At 41.4% G+C, this 16351-nt stretch overlaps 1 pseudogene; it reads left to right on the forward strand.

The window, feature by feature from the left end:
• Positions 1-6736: 6736 nt before the first annotated feature.
• Positions 6737-11546, forward strand: LOC110341208 (annotated as a pseudogene).
• The last annotated feature ends 4805 nt before the right edge of the window (positions 11547-16351 follow it).

Raw genomic sequence — 16351 nt, forward strand, 5'->3', positions numbered from 1 at the left:
GGAGGTTCTTGTTTTGATGTTAGAAAAACCATGTTACAAGAGGTCTAATAACTTAGTTATTACCAGAATATACATAATAGTAGCCAAGTGTTTAATAGTATTTCTCAAAAATAATATTGTAGCAAAACATTTTTTGGCCAATCTAAAATTTCAATTATCTTTTGCCTCTCTTTTCTTTCTTATTTGTTGTTTGTTCAATTGTTTGTTTTTCTGGAGATGGGTGTCAAACCCAGAACATTACATACACACAGCCATTAATTTGTTTGAGACAAGATCTCCCTGTGTAGCACTGCTGTCCTGAAATTCTTTACTCTTATACCTTGGTCTCCCAAGTTCTTGGATTACGGTCATACATCGACATGGCAGGCCGTCCAAGTTTCCTTCTATTTAGCTAAACCTTCATGAAATGAAAAACAAAGTTAAAACAATTGGAGGGCCAACTGGAGAGCTCAGGGACCAAGGAAGCTGCCATCAAGCCTGACAACCTGAATTCTATCTCTGTGTCCCACATGGTGGAGAGAACTAAACACTGCAAATCCTCTGACCTCTGCTTCTGTGTGTGAGAGAGTGTTATGCTCTCACACATCACAAAATTAATAAAAACATTTTTAAAAAATTTAAATGCTTGGCATGGATTGAAATGTATTATTATTCCTTTATATTACTAAAAGAACTGAACTCTTGGTGACTAGGGTTGACTGCAGAGTTGACCTACAAAAGGGCTTACAGCAGCCAAAAAGAGAAACTATTTGCCATTGCTTCCTGGAGTCTCTCCTAACACAGGCAGTAAATGATTCTTGTCCTTTCCTAGTTAGTGTCTTTGCAGCAATAAAAGATCTGTAGTGACTGGAGAGATAGCTCAGAGGTTAAGAGCATTGACTGCTTTTCCAGAGGTGCTGAGTTCACATTCCCAGTAACCACATGGTGGCTCATAACCATCTATAATGAGATCTGGTGCTCTCTTCTGGCATGCAGGCAAACATGCAGACAGAACACTATACATAATAAAATCTTTTGTTAAAAATCTGTAGAAGGCACTGGGATTGTAGGCTGACACTCCCCTGATCCATATTGTTTTGATGAAAGTTCAGATTTTAAAAATGATAAAACCAACAAAAGTCATTTATTATTATTAGTGTGTGTGTGTGCAGTTTCATGTGCAAGTTTGAGGGGAGGTGTGTGGAGGACAGAGGTTAACCTGAGGTATGCTTCTCCAGGAGCAATCTGCTTCACTTTTTCTCTTTTGATTCTTAATTTTTAAAGTTTTATTTATTTAATATGTTTACGTGTTTTGAACATACACACACATGTACATCGTGTTTATGCCTGGTACTGTAGGAGGTCAGAAGAGGGTGTTGGGCACCAGGAAACTGGAGTTAAGGATGGTTGTGAGTCACCTTGTAGGTCCAGAGATCTAAACTCTGTCCTCTGCAAAAGCAGCCAGTGTTTAAAGTCATTGAGCATTCTCTCCAACAGCACTTTATGTCTTGAGAGATGCTTTCTAACTGGGACCTGGAGTTCACCAGTGTAGCTGGGATGGCTGGCCAGCAAGCTCAAGGGTTCACTTGTTTCTGTCTCCAGAGTGCTGGGATTGCAACATGTGTCACCGTGGCTTATTGCATGAATTCTGGAGATTGCACCTGGGTCCTCATGCTTTTACATCAAGCACTTTACTGACTGAGCTCTTCCCCAGCCCCTCCTTTAGTTTTATTTGTAATTACTACACTCAACTTCTCTGTAAAGGCTAGAGAAATTCCTACACTAAATAATCTCAAATGAAAAAAAAGTCTGTAGAAGGGTGGGTCGGTAGTGGCGCACACCTTTAATCCCTGCACTCGGGAGGAAGAGGCAGGCGGATCTCTTTGAGTTCGAGACCAGCCTGGTTTACAAGAGCTAGTTCCAGGACAGCCTCCAAAGCCACAGAGAAACTCAGTCTGGAAAAGCCAAAAAGAAAAAAAATCTTTAGAAGGCCTGGTAGATGATCGGTTTCCAGGCCTAAAAGACTTTAAAGAAATAGAAAGTTTTACAAAATTAGATGCTATGAGTTTCCATACTGTGACGGTTATCATGCTTGTCTAACAAAATTAGATGCTAAATTGCAGATATCACTATAGCCATGATTATTTTGAAAGACAAAATAACATTTTTGTTTCTAAATCCAGTATCACTGCTATCCAACTTTATCTCAGCCTTTCCTAAGAAATGTTGATTACCTTTTCCCTCTCAAGTCTTTCTCCAGTGACTGCCTTCCCTTCCCTCATAAGGCTCTGGAAGACACATGCGAGCGCACGTGTGTGTGTGTGTGTGTGTGTGTGTGTGTGTGTGTGTGTGGTGTGTGTGGTGTGTGTGGTGTATGTGTGTGTATGTGTATGGTGTGTGTGTGTACCTGCCTCCCTGCCTTTTATTATTATTATTATTATTATTATTATTTTGCCTGCAATCACCATGCTAAAAATGGCTAGAATCTTCCCTACAGGACAGATTCCACAGGCTCTCAACTAAGCCTGGCAAATTACATCTTTTCCCTATTCTGCTTGCTTTCCCAAAACAACCATTTAAAACTTCCACTCCCCTCAGACTTCAGACCTCCAATTACTCCCGTGGAGTTCCTCTTCAAGCCTTTTCAAGTCTCTAATCTAAGTCCTGCATGCCCCGTCTTCACTTCTTTTGATTCTGAATTGAGACAGTTCCCTTTGACCCAAAGCCAGCCCTGTTCTTGTGTTCTGGCTCCATCCTTCTAAGGAAACCTTCTGTAAATCCAGTGTCCCCGTTCCTCACAGTTTTAACCTCTTTTACAGGCTGTTTCCCTTCAGTGCTCAGTGAGTTTCAGTGTTTTGCAATCATCACCACCAGTCTTTATGTTACAGGTTAGTATTTCAAAGCATTAGTTTACACTTGTCTAAATATTGCTTATTACCAAGTGTAACCTAGTCGAGCATTTCTTTGGAACGTTATTAAAGCAACAGTCTCACCCACTGTACCATAAGCTTTGGAAGGAAACTACTTATTTAGTTAGTTACTTTTAGTCTTAGAGCCTAGCATGATGTTGGTTAAAGTTGAGGCTCACTAACTATATGATAAATTAATGAATAACAAATGTTAAACAACAATGTATATATAATATACATATGCTTGTGATATTCTATATAAATGAATGATTAAATGAGTGTAAGACTTGATGGGGATGTCCTTTTGTATATGTTTCTCTTATTGGTTGATGAATAAAACACTGACCAATGGCCAATGAGGCAGTAAGAAACGCAGGACTAGGAGAGGAGAAGTCATCTGGGAGAGGTAGGCAGGACAGCCTGCCAGAGGAGTCTCAACGTGAGCCCAGGAAGAGAGGACACATGAGGCATTCTCCAGTAAGATAAGACCATGTAGAAATACACAGGTTAGTAGCTATAAGAGCTAGCCAATAAGAAGCCCAAGCCACTGGCCAAGAGTTCATAATTAATACAGTGTTCATGTGTTTTGGGGCTGATGGGCATGTGGGACCAGGTTGGTGGGAAAGAGTGCTGACTACCAAGACTCAGTGTTTGGAATGTTCTAAAATATAATGTTGGCAGGCTCAAGCACTTAAATGATTCAGTTTTCCATTACTGTGACAAAATACCCAAGACAATCAATTTGAATAAAGGAAACGTTCATCTGTGTTCAGTTTCAGAGGTTCACTACAAGGTTGTTTGTCACCATTGACTTGAGCCATTAGTAGCACACAGGGTGTAAGAGAAAGCGGTCTCTTTGCCTGATGGAAGCAATTTAAAAAAGGCTGGAAGGAGTAAAGGTCTATTATTTCTTTCAAGGGCACACCTCTAGCAATCTAATTTCCTCCCACTTGGCAACACCTCCTGAGTTTCTAAGAAGCTGTGGGGAGAATAAACTTCACTTGGCGGTTGAGTTTCTAGATCCAAACTAGCAGCATTAAAAAATATTAACATTACACAGATACGTTATTACCACAGTTAACTTCAGTTGGTATGCCTTAAGATATCTAATGTGCTTCATATAATATGTGTACGTATATACAGTTTGTATATGATCAAAAAAACAAAGGTTTGTTTTGTTTTAGACAAGATCTCACTATGTATATCAGGATGGCCTGGAACTTAGGAACTCCCTGTCCCCACTTCCTAAGTGCTGCAATTCCAGGCATGTGCCATCATGTTTGTGTACATATTAAAAACAAACAGATAATAATAGATTCACAAAAGTTGCAAAAAAAGGTCAAATGCATTCTTTACTCTTTTTTGTTTTAGTAATTACATCTTCTCTACATGTAGTACGCTGGTTGTGCATATAGTTTTCTATCCCTTTACTCTATGTAGGTTATATAGCCACAACTTGAATCAAGACCCAAGAGTGTCCCATCATCATACATGTCACCTGTGATAATCCGTTACTCTTGAAACCACCCCTTTTTCTCTGAATCCCCGACCAGATGTTCAGACAATGAGAAATTACAATATAAGCTTTCTGAAATTATAGCAGGGTCCCAGACCTTAGCATAACTGACACCATGATGAAAGTACTATTCAAGTCATAAGTCTCAGCATGTGTAGACAGTACCACCTACCAAAACAAAAACAAAGACCTAATCTATCAGAGTCCATTGTTCTGGGAAAGTCTCTAAATGCACTAACTTTGCTTTCTGGCTTTTACAGTTCTGCTTCTGGCTAACTGTTCTTGCTAACTAGAGTGTGTCAACCCAGGATGTGGTTTTTTTATGCTTAAGTGCTCACCCTGAGAAAGGACTACGAACTTCAGTAGGTTCAGACTACTGGCTTCAAGCCATGTTCAAATAGTCTTCTCTGGTGGATAATTCACACAAAATGGCTTTTTAAAATTACATATAAGGCCTTGAGATCCACTGTAACTAGCACTTTCTTTTATGACTGAGTGTAAATCCCGGGTGTAGGTTTATCACAATTTAACCATTACTCACTGGAAATTTTGGTTATTTCCACTTGTGTGGCTTTTAGAAGTGAAGTAGAGTATTTGAATGTGATTGTTGTATGTTAAGGTTCAATTGCTCACATTCTTTTTGGGCCTCTGTCGTTTCTGTTGTTTTTGTCCTTATCTTTCTGTTGTTTAAATATTGTTTGGAATTTCATTGTGATTTGTGCATGTAGCATTTGAGTTTGGGCATACATTTTCTAGTGTACATTTTGTTTGTTTTTTGTTTGGTTGGCTGGGTTTTTGTTTTGTTTTGTTTTTGAGACAGGGCTTCTTTGTGTAGCCTTGGCTGTCCTAGAATTAGCTCTGTAGACCAAGCTGGCTCTGAACTCACTCAGATCCCCCTGCCTCTGCCTCTAAAGTGCTAAGATTAAAGGCGTGCACCACCACTGCCCAGCTTGTGTACATTTTTACATCGACTACTCTAGCATTGCCTGTACATGACACATCATAGTGACAATATTATACTGATTCAAATGAAACTTGAGAATCTGAGTTCTCTTTACTCTCCCCAGTTTATTTGCTTATTTATTATGTATATAGTGTTCTGCCTTCATGTATGTCTGCATGCCAGAAGAGGGCACCAGATATCATTATAGATGGTTGTGAGTCACCATGTAGTTGCTAGGATTTGAACTCAGAACCTCTGGAAGAGATACTAGTGCTCTTAACCTCTGGACCACCTCTCCAGCCCACTCCTCAGTTTATAGTACTATAACTGTCTCCTTTATGTGCATCAATAACCATATGGAACAATGTTATGATTTTTGCTTCTATCACCAATGAAAATTTAGAAATTTCTGTAGAAGTCTATTGTTTTTACTCACATTTTGCTCTTTCCATTGTTTTTTTCCCCTTCCAATGTTCAGGTTTCTCTTTATCGCCTCTCTCTCTCTCTCTCTCTCATCAACATGACTTTTATTGCGTTGCTATTATTATTGTATTTTTATTTTATTGATGGTTTATTGTATTATTTCATTCTTTGGGAATTTCATACCATGTACCTCAATCCCAACATTTCCCAGTCCTTCCATGTCTGCCCTCCACCCTTATAGCCTTGCCGAAAAAGAAAATTAAAAAAATAATAATAATTTTAAAAAACATACCTCAATCCCCTGTCTTTTCTGCCTCTCTATCACATATTCATTTGTTGTAATAGTGAGCTGCAGTATGTCACACAGTATATCCTCTTGACCAAACAGCTATACTCACAAACGTTCGTTGCAATGAGTGGTTGGTTTGACTCAAGGCCTCTGGCTTCTGGTATAGCATCAATGCTGGACCCTCACCAAAATTTCTAAATACTGCTGTTGCTTGAGTCCTGGCAGCTATGGTTTCACAGGGCCAGTCCCTTCACATGTCCCAGCAGGTCCTAGATGGGATAGATGTTGGGGTGGGCCAACTCAAAACCTGGGATATGGGCTTGGATGTCCACCAGGACCTCTCCCTCAGGTAAGGATCAGGGTCATCTCTCCTGTTGAGGTGAACGAGGACAGTTCTTCCAGCGCCATCAATGGTGGGGGCCAGTTCTCCTGCACCCATGCCACTGGAGCCAGTTCTCCCAGGAGAGGGCTGGGATGCTCTCCTGCTAAGGCAGCTGGCAAGGGGCAGGCCCAGGTCTCCAGTGTTCAGGCAACCAGGGCTAGCTTTATAATGGTCCCCCAGGTGGTAAAAAGGGCCACAGACATCAATACAGACCCCAGTTGTGGTAGCACCGCAAACCCAGTCATGGCCCTTGGCTGCAAATCATGGCCCTGGGTAGTATGGTCCCCTTGGCAGCATGGCCCTTGGATGGCTCACCAACATGCCCTCAGGTGGCAGTCCAGATCCCAGGAACCCCCAACGACTTTTGGTGCTAACACTGGTGGCCATGGATATCATCACAGACCCTGGTTGCAATAGGGTCCTGGACCCAGACATGGCCTTTGGCTGCAGCTTGGACCTGGATGTCACCATGACCTTGAGTGTTAATGCAGGCCACTCAAATTCGTATGACCCTGGAGGCAGCATGGCCTTCAGACATCAACATGGCTTCAGGTGGTGGCCCAGACCCCCATGCATCTGTATAACCTTCTGTGGTAACACAGTCTCTGACATTAACACAGAGCCCTGCTGCCGAGGGCCACAGACCCAGACACGGCCCTCAGTGGCAAAACAGGCCTGGACATCACATGGCTCCAGGTGCAGAGGAGGCCACCCGTGTTGGACAGTTCCTCACCAACGTCATGTCTTAGTCCCACTGCTCTCCACACTGCATGAACTACTTCTCTCCACTTTGTCTCCACAGACCTGTTCACTGTGGCGGCACCCACCTGCCCAGGCCTGTGCTGTCTCCCACCTGCCTTCTGCCAGCCTGGGCCATCGGAGCACCAGGCCTATCTTCTTTCTTGTTAGAGCACTTTGGAAACCATTTGGTAGTTCATCATGGAAGGGGAGGCATGATAATAGAAAATCATGACAGCAGAAGCAAGGAGTAGGCTGATCACATTTTCATTCAGACACAGGAAGCAGACAGAAAAAGGACAGGAAGTGGTTCAAAGCTATAAACCCTCCAAGTCCTCCCCAAATGATGTACTTCCTCCATGAAGGATGCACTTCCTATAGGTTCTATAACTTCCCTAAACAGCCCTGCCCAGTGGTATCAACGGTCCAAACACGCTAGCATGTTGGGAACATTTATTATTCAAACTCCACAACATCTACTGATTATTTGGGTTTCAGTGGTGGTGGTGGTGGGTTTTTTTTTGTTTGTTTGTTTGTTTGTTTTGTTTTCATTTGTGTGGAAATGCCCCAAATTGCTGGGTGCTGAATCCCATCTTATTATATCCTGACCGTTTTGGAGACTCTGGATCATACTGAAGCAGATGTGGATCTTATTTCAGCAGGCCTTCTATAACACTGAGTTCATAGGCAAAGGCAGAAGCCATGCCATCATGGCCTCCATGGACAACCCAGGTTTGGGGGATGAAGGATAGGTATTTCATTTCTGTTGGCTAGAGTAAGGGGAGTTGGAAAGGAGAAAGATACCTCTTTATTGCATGTCCCTTGACACTACTGAAACCTTTCAGAATGTGGAGGACAGCTGTTGGTGGTGGAAAATTGGTGAATTGGTGAGATTCTGGCTTCTTATTTAATCTTCACTGAAACTACACCAGAGTCAGATGATTGGGCACCCTAACACACACACACACACACACACACACACACACACACACACACACACACAGCTAGCCTTCCCCTGTTAATACATACACACTCAGGGACAGGACTGCTGTCTTCACTGTGATTGCTGGAGTATGACTGTGTGTCACAGTTCCAAGAACACTCCCATGTTGAGTTGTTTTCTCAGAACCCTCTTAGACTCAGTATCTATTCATGTATAATATTTATTCCAGTAAAGAGCTACAAGTAGTATCAGTGAAAGTAAAATACTCATGAAATACAAGGTGACCAAGCCAAAGACTCTAAGGAGTCTCTGTTAGTTGTTTTCCTCATCACTGTGACAACGTACCAGACATAAACAGCCTAAGGGAGGATTTCTGTGAACCTACAGTTTCATAGGTTTCCAACTGTAGTCTTTAGTGCTGTTGACCTTGGACCAATGGCAGGGCAAAGCATCATGGCAGAGAGCATGTAGCAGAAGCTCCTCAGAGAAGAAGCAAATAGACTGGTACAAGTTAGCAGCTATAACCTCAAAAGGCACACCATCTCCAGTGCTCTGCTTCAGCCAGACCTCCTTCTACTTTTAAAAGTTTCCAGAATCTCCCCCAAACAGCACTGCCAGCTGGGGACCAAACACTTAGCAGAGAGCCTGTGGGGAGCAATTCCTGTTTAGGCTGTGACAATGCCAGTGGAGCCATCCAGGAAGTTCTTGTCTCCTAGCTGCAACAGGTACAGGGTGTGTCTACTGGGAAGTTTGTTAAGAGACTCCTGCCCAGAGGGCTTGGAGAAGAGTAGGTAATCCTGTCTGTTGTTTGTTTTTTGTTTTTGCCAAATTGATGCAAGTTCTGAGTTTGCAGGGCATAGAAACCTCATATGAGAAAATGCCTCCATCACACTGGCCTGTAAACAAGTTTGTAGGGCATTTTTCTTGATTTATGATTGATAAGGGAGAGCCCAGCCCACTGTGGGTGGTGCCACCCCTGAACAGGTGGTTCTGGGGTATATAAGAAAGCAGGCTGAGCAAGCCATGGAGATCAAGTTGGTAAGCAGCATTCCTCGATGCTCTCTGCTTTAGTTCCTGCCTCAAGGGTCTTGAGTTTCCAGTCCTGTCTTCCCTGAATGACACACTGTCATATGGAAGTGTAAACCAAACAACCCCTTCCTACCCAAGTTGCTTTTAGTTATGATGTTTATTGCAGCAATTGAAAAGCTGAGACATAGGTCATACAAGTTCCACTGACTACCGCCTGTCCCAAATCCAAAACTCTCAAAAAGAACATACGTATGCAGTGTAAGGAGCACTGTTTGCCAAGACTGGCATGGTAAGAATTTCTTACCATTAAGGGAAATTTGCATATCCATGCAGGAAGTTTTCTGGTATCAAGAAAGGACCAACTTTGTAAACAGGAATTCAAAATGAAAATGAAACATATATATGTTTAGTATATAAACACATGTGCAAATATAGGGTCAAAAGATACCAACAAGAGAGGAAAAAAACATTTTATTGTACATATTCTAAAGGAATGCATTTTCCCTAGATCTACAAAAAAATACTCAATCATTATAAAAAATGGATCTACTTTTCTGGCTGAACATTTCAAGGTGTATGTATGTGTATATATAAATGAAATGAAAATTTCAAAGTTAAAATGACTGCAGAGTCTAGACTCACTCAATACCTCTCTTGTATTTTGTATCAAGAAGCAAGCTGGCCGGTGGTGGGGCACACCTTTGATCCCAGCACTCAGGAGACAGAGGCAGGTGGATCTCAGTGAGTTCAAGTCCAGCCTGATCTACAGAGCGAGTTCCAGAACAGGCTTCAAAGAGAAACCCTGTCTTCAAAAAAAAAAAAAAAACAAAAAACCAAAAAAAAAAAAAAAAAAAAAAAAAAAAGGAAAGAAAGGAAGGAAGTAAGGAAGGAAGCAAAGATGGTAGCAACTGAAAAGGAGCCAAAGCCCAAAGTGTTGAAAGTGGAGTGAAAATACCCTCTTTGGGATAGGGAGCTCTTTTCTTGATGTCTCAGCCATGGTGGGCAAAGATTTCCTTGACACATATTCTCTAAAACAAAATGACAAAATCTTGGCTGGATGTGAGCACAAGGAAGTTTTTTGGTGAACCTGGAAAACTAACATTTGCAGTTGAATCTCATGCAGGTGGCTTGAGAGTGGACGTGGTGGGCGACTCAGCAGACACACAGCAGCAACGCTCATTGGCTGCGCTGATGGATGGATTTGTGGAAATCCTCACAAGGAAGGCTGCCAGGGCCCCTGTGGGTGCGCCACACTGTGAAGGAGCAGTCATCGAGAAGCTGGGCTGAATAAGTTACTGGTGGCAACAGGTCCCTTCTAGCTAATCTCATTGCTCCCAACTGCTGTCAAATGAAGCATGTGGATTTGGGGGAAATCTGGGTCTTGCTAGGACAAGCAAGAGTTTGTTAGACAGCAGGCTTTTTTTCTTGTCATCTTCCCAAAGACAGTGTTGAAGGTGATTTACTATGCTTGCAAGGCAACAGGCTCTCCACTCTAATGATGCCACATAGAGGCCAGTCCTGCATGGAAAATCCTTGATAAAAGTTAGACCTTATGTGCTTAACCTTTATGGAAATGAAATTGTGTGGTGCTATATTATTTATGATTTATTAAAGCTAAACTGGGGATTCAGAGAGCAAAGTCAGCCTCAAGCTGTAGAGATCAGGCAGTGGTGGTACACACCTTTAATCTGGACTCAGGAGCAAAAGCAGATGGATCTCTCCAAGTTCAAGGCCACCCAGGGATACATGATATTGGATGAGACTAAAAGAGTAACAGAGCTCACACCTTTAATCCCAGCACTAGAGAGGTATAAACGATAGGAGCGGGGTCTTCAGTAGTCAGTCCCAGGAGTCTCTAGCCACATCAAGAATAGCATAGCAGTCTGAGTGAATCTGAGGAGCAGTGAAGTAGAGAGCAGTCTGAGGATTGTCCCTTTGGTCTGAGTTGAGGGAGAGGTAAGAGCTAATGGTTTGGCTGCTTTGCTTTCTGACCTTCAGCTTGAAACTTGAACCCCAATATCAGTCTCTGGGTCTTTTATTTTTCGTGCTACAAAATAGAAGCTTCCAGTTTTGCTAGACAGCAGGGGTTTGAGACTGCAGCCTTTAAAGAGACAGAGGCACCAGCTCTTCCAAAGGTGAGCTCAGAGGCATGGAATTGTGACCTTCACTCGCCATGGCACTAGAATGGCTACCCAAACTCACTGCTTTTGCTGTCTTGACTTAAAACCAGAAAGAAACTGTTGACATGGATAGAGCTGGAGATGCATTTGTTTCGGGTTTTCTCTCTCAGCTGTTCTCTGACAAGCCCCTGACTGAATGATGCATCTGTGTTGGGCACTATGCAGCAGGCATCACAGGTGACTGTACGTTTTCTGAAAAGCCAGGCCTCTGCTGATGAAAGAACGGAAAACCCAGGCCAAGGAACAGAGACCTTGCATTGCGGCGCTTGCTTCCTGACAATTCCCACGGTCAGAAAGAAGGAAATGATCTGCCATCTTTCCTCACTGTGATTCCAATCTTAGTTTAGAGGGCACAGAACTGCTCCTAGAATTTTCAGCCTCCCCAAAGTCTATAAAAATATGTTTATTTCCAGTTTGTTAGTGCCTCTTAAATGTCAATCAGGAATATAACATTTCAATAGAAATTTTTATTTCATTTTCAATACCTCCGTGAATTCATCTGCACTTAGTAAACTGGTCAATTTTTCATATTTCTGCTGTAAATGCAGGGGCAGTTTAATATAAGACTTTTTAAAAGGATTAAGCACAATGCATCAATCTTTAGTCTTTTATATAAATATATTTAATCTAGAGGTGTTTGTACATGAATATTGGTAAGTTATATATGTATCAGTACACATAGATAAGTTACATAATATATCATTTTCGTCATATATTACTTGGCCTGATGATTGGTCAAGTAAGATACAGAAGTGTCTGTCGTGCCAAATGATTTCAAATACACTTCTCAATATGCATTCAGAAATGGAGAACTTTGGATAATCAAGCAATTTTCCATGACATTACAATATTAGAATCATAATCTGGCACTTGCTTGTAGAACTCTGTAATTTGACACAAGTAAAAACTTGTCAGACAGCAGTGGGGAAAAAGAGTAGAAATTCCCCTGTGGTTGAAGTCTAGATGCAGCATGCCGCCCCCCTTCTTTGATGGGCTCCCAGGCTATTTCCCATGCACAGTCTGAGTAAGAACAGTAAAATATGTGGTCTTGTTTACATCTAAAACCATGTGCCTGGGAAATAGTGTCTTCCCAGTCATTTCAGATATCCCTACTCATAAATTCTAGACTAACAAAACTGAGATGAATTTTAGCCTAATCAACAACCAATTGGAGATCGTGAACATCAAATTGTTATGATGTGGCGGTTTTTCTCATTATGAGAGCAATTTAATTTATTTGCTTTTCCTATCTGCAGTGACTCATAAGTGGATAAATTAATGTCTCCCATGCTTCAGTAAATATTGATGAAATGTCTAGACACTTCTAGTCTAAGCGTTCACAACATGACAAGCAAGTTTGATCACCAGACAGCCTGGGTAATGGATAAACTATCAATTGCTCTATTCATATTATCTACAGGAGATGTTTAACAACGTGTTTATTTTCAAAGAACATGAAATGTCTAGAAGCAGTTTTGTCTAAAATTATCCTCTTGACCTTGTAAAAATCAATTTCCCCTGACCTCATCTGCCCTGTTTGCTAAAGTGAACTTACTACATAACAAAAAGGTTTTTTTTTAAAAAAAAAAGTCAGAATCTTTCAGAGCCATGGTAGCTTAAGTAGTTCTCGAATAAAAGCCTATGATCATGGGCTAGCTTCTGATAACACTTCTAGCAAACTTTAACTTGCTAAATAGAAAATAACTATGTAAGAATTATGTAGTATGGACGTAAACTTCCTATTGATATAAACTACATACTGAGAAATACCTCAGAGAATTTACACTTAGCACTTAGAATCTTAATGATAATATCAACGTGGTAACATTTATCTTGCTATTTTGTAAATAGTATACTATGGTGTGTGTGTGTGTGTGTGTGTGTGTGTAATAGGGTTTTGGTTTTTTTTTTTAACATTTTGGTTTTGCTTTAACAGCTGAGCCATCACTCCAGCCCAAGTGATCTTTTATTTTAAATAAAAGTAAGCTCTGAGGTCACTGTAGTAACACATGCCTATAATTCCATCCCTTGGGCTGTAAGACAGGAGAACCAAGGATTCAACATCAGCCTCAGCTATGTAGTAAATTTAAAACCATCCTGGGTTATGTGAGACCCTATGTCAAACAGAACAAAAAAACCTCCCTCACCAAGGTATAGGGGACCCCAAGCTCTGAAGACTTTCCAAAACAAAACAACAACAAACTCCAAACCAAAACCAAACAAACAAACAAAAAACCCAACTTTTGCTATATTCACTTTTTACCATTCCATCCTGGCATGCTTCCAACGATATCAGAATACTCTGGTGTTTTTGCAAACTTTCCCAATTGAGTATTAGTGGCACTGTTTGGTGGACATACTTTTTTTGGGGGGGGGTGATTTGAGACAGGGTTTCTCTGTGGCTTTGAAGGCTGTCCTGGAACTAGCTCTTGTAGACCAGGCTGGTCTCCAGTTCACAAAGATCTGCCTGCCTTGGCTTCCCTAGTGCTGGGATTAAAGGCATGTGCCACCACCACCTAGCTTGGTGGACATACTTTGACTAACCTGGCATTATACAATATTTCTCATTTCCTTAGTCATGCTGTTGTCAAGAAACATGGTTAATTGGACCTCCTTGCTCTGTCTGGTCCTCGTTAGAGTATGCGCAGACACTGTGTGCACTTCCCATGGTTTTTGTTGTAGAAACAAGTTCTGCTTCCAGCTGGAGATATGCCTGCCTCAGCCCCTTCTGTGCTAGAATTACAGGGGTATGCCAGCATGCTCTGCCTTTTTCTCCCTACTTTTCATAACCAGTTGGAGCCTAGAGCTGACTGAATCCAATGACCATTTTGGTCTTTTTTGTTGCTACCTTTCTGTCTTAGTGTCTTAATTATGGTTTCTATTGCTGCAACAAGACACCATGACCAAAAGGCAAGTTGGGGAGGAAAGGGTTCATTTGGCTTACACTTCAGCATTACGGTTCATCGATGAAGGAAGTCAGGACAGGAACTCAAACTGGCCAAGATCTGGAAGGCAGGAGCTGATGCAGAGGCCATGAAAGAGCTGCTTACTGGCTTGCTTCCCCTGTCTTGCTCAAGCAACCTTCTTATAGAACTCAGGACCATCAGCAAAGGGATGGGACCACCCACCATGGGCTGGGCCCTGTAGATGTAAGTTTCTGTCCCACCTGGTCCCACAGCAATTTAGTACCAAATAAATACACAGAGGCTTTATATTAATTAGAAACTGTTTGGCCAATGGCTCAGGCTTCTTATTGGCTCTCTCTCTCTTAATTATTAACCCATTTCTATTAATCTGTGTATTGCCATGTAGTCTTGGCTTACCTGGTGATGTCCTGACCTCTTGCTTGGCAGCTACATGGTGTCTCTCTGGCAACTCATTCTCTGAGTTCCTCTTCCCAGTTTCCTCCTAGTATGGTAGCCCCACCTATACTTCCTGCCTCTCCATTGGCAGAAACAGTTTTATCCATCAACCAATAAGAGAAAGATTTAGTTACAGCATACAGAAGGCCATCTTCCATCAGGGCCCTCCCCGACTGATCACTAAATGAGAAAATGCCTTACACATGGATCTCATGGAGGAATTTCCTCAACTGAGGCTCCTTCCTCTCTGATGACTGTAGCTTGTGTCAAGTTGACACACAAACTAGCCGGTACACTTAGGTACAAGACGAGGGGGTGTTCTCGCAGGAACAACTACCATAATGACTCAGGGGAAAAATGAAGAACTTCCAACAATACTGAGCTCTTTGAACTAGAATCAGGACTTCTAAATGTTATTTTTGGTTTTAAAATAAGAAACTAAATCGGGCTATCTTGAGCCCAATAGGTGTGGGTGAAGGGTGTAGAGTGATTTTAGCCTGGCATAGTACTTACCACACACAGGGCATTAGTTGGATATTGTTGAAGTAATAACCAAGGCAAGTTAAAGGTCCTCAACAATAAACCCACAGGACTCATCCCTAGGATCCTGCTGTCAGTATGACTCAGGCTCTGAAGAGCTTAGCTCCAAAGCCTTAAAGCTCATTGTTCTAACTCATCACATGTCTATTTCTAAACCAATCAATGGTCTGATGGAACCAACATCTGTCAGGGATCGGGCTTCCCTGAAGATAGAATAGTCACTCTGACTACACAGCTAGGCACAATTAAAGTGTTAATTCTTTTCTTAATAGGTTCCAGTATTGCTTTATTTTCTTTCCTTTGCCTTCTAATTAACTCACTACTCATTCACCCATTCTATAATGACTGTCACATTTTATCCATAAGTAAATAACTAATTTTCTTTCTTCACATCTCAGGTCTTAGGGGATTTGCATAAATTTTAAGTTCTGCCTCTTGAAAATGTATTTTCAGGCATCACTATTTCATAGATACATAAGAAATATAAAAGAGTTCCAAATTATTCATGGTTCTCAAATCCTGAAGTGTTTCACATTTTAAATTAGCACAGCTAACCCACATTAATTTCTTCTTAGACTTGCACCCTCCAAATTTGACTACATTTTAATAATTCCAATTTTGACATGGCTCACAGTGACTCTCTTTTTGACATGGTGAATCAAATCTATTAACTTTTCTCTTTGCTACTCCCTCATGATATTACACATTAATATTCATACACACTTATACCATAGGTACAATGTTTCATTAAAGTATTTAAATATTTATGTATATGTGTGCCTGGTTATCAGTATGTGCACCACATGTGTGCAGGTACCTGTGGAGGCCAAAAGAGTGCATCAGATTCCCTGGAAGCATGTGGGTTCTGGGAACCTATGTCCTCTGAAAGAGCAGCAAGCGCTCTTAACCAGCCACCTCTCCAGCCCCTTCACTCAATTCTTACCACAGATTTATGGATAACAAAGAATTCTAATTGTCCCAAAAGAAAAGTGATGGACAAACTGTATGTTCAGGGTTTTGGTTGGTGTTTGAGACCACCCCAGAACTAATAGCAGTCTCTTTAAAATATGAATTTGTTACCTCAAAGTTTTCATTTCTGCATCCTTAATACCGCTGAG

Source organism: Mesocricetus auratus, unplaced genomic scaffold, assembly GCF_017639785.1.
Source record: "Mesocricetus auratus isolate SY011 unplaced genomic scaffold, BCM_Maur_2.0 Super-Scaffold_100007, whole genome shotgun sequence".
NCBI classification, from domain to species: Eukaryota; Metazoa; Chordata; class Mammalia; order Rodentia; family Cricetidae; genus Mesocricetus; species Mesocricetus auratus.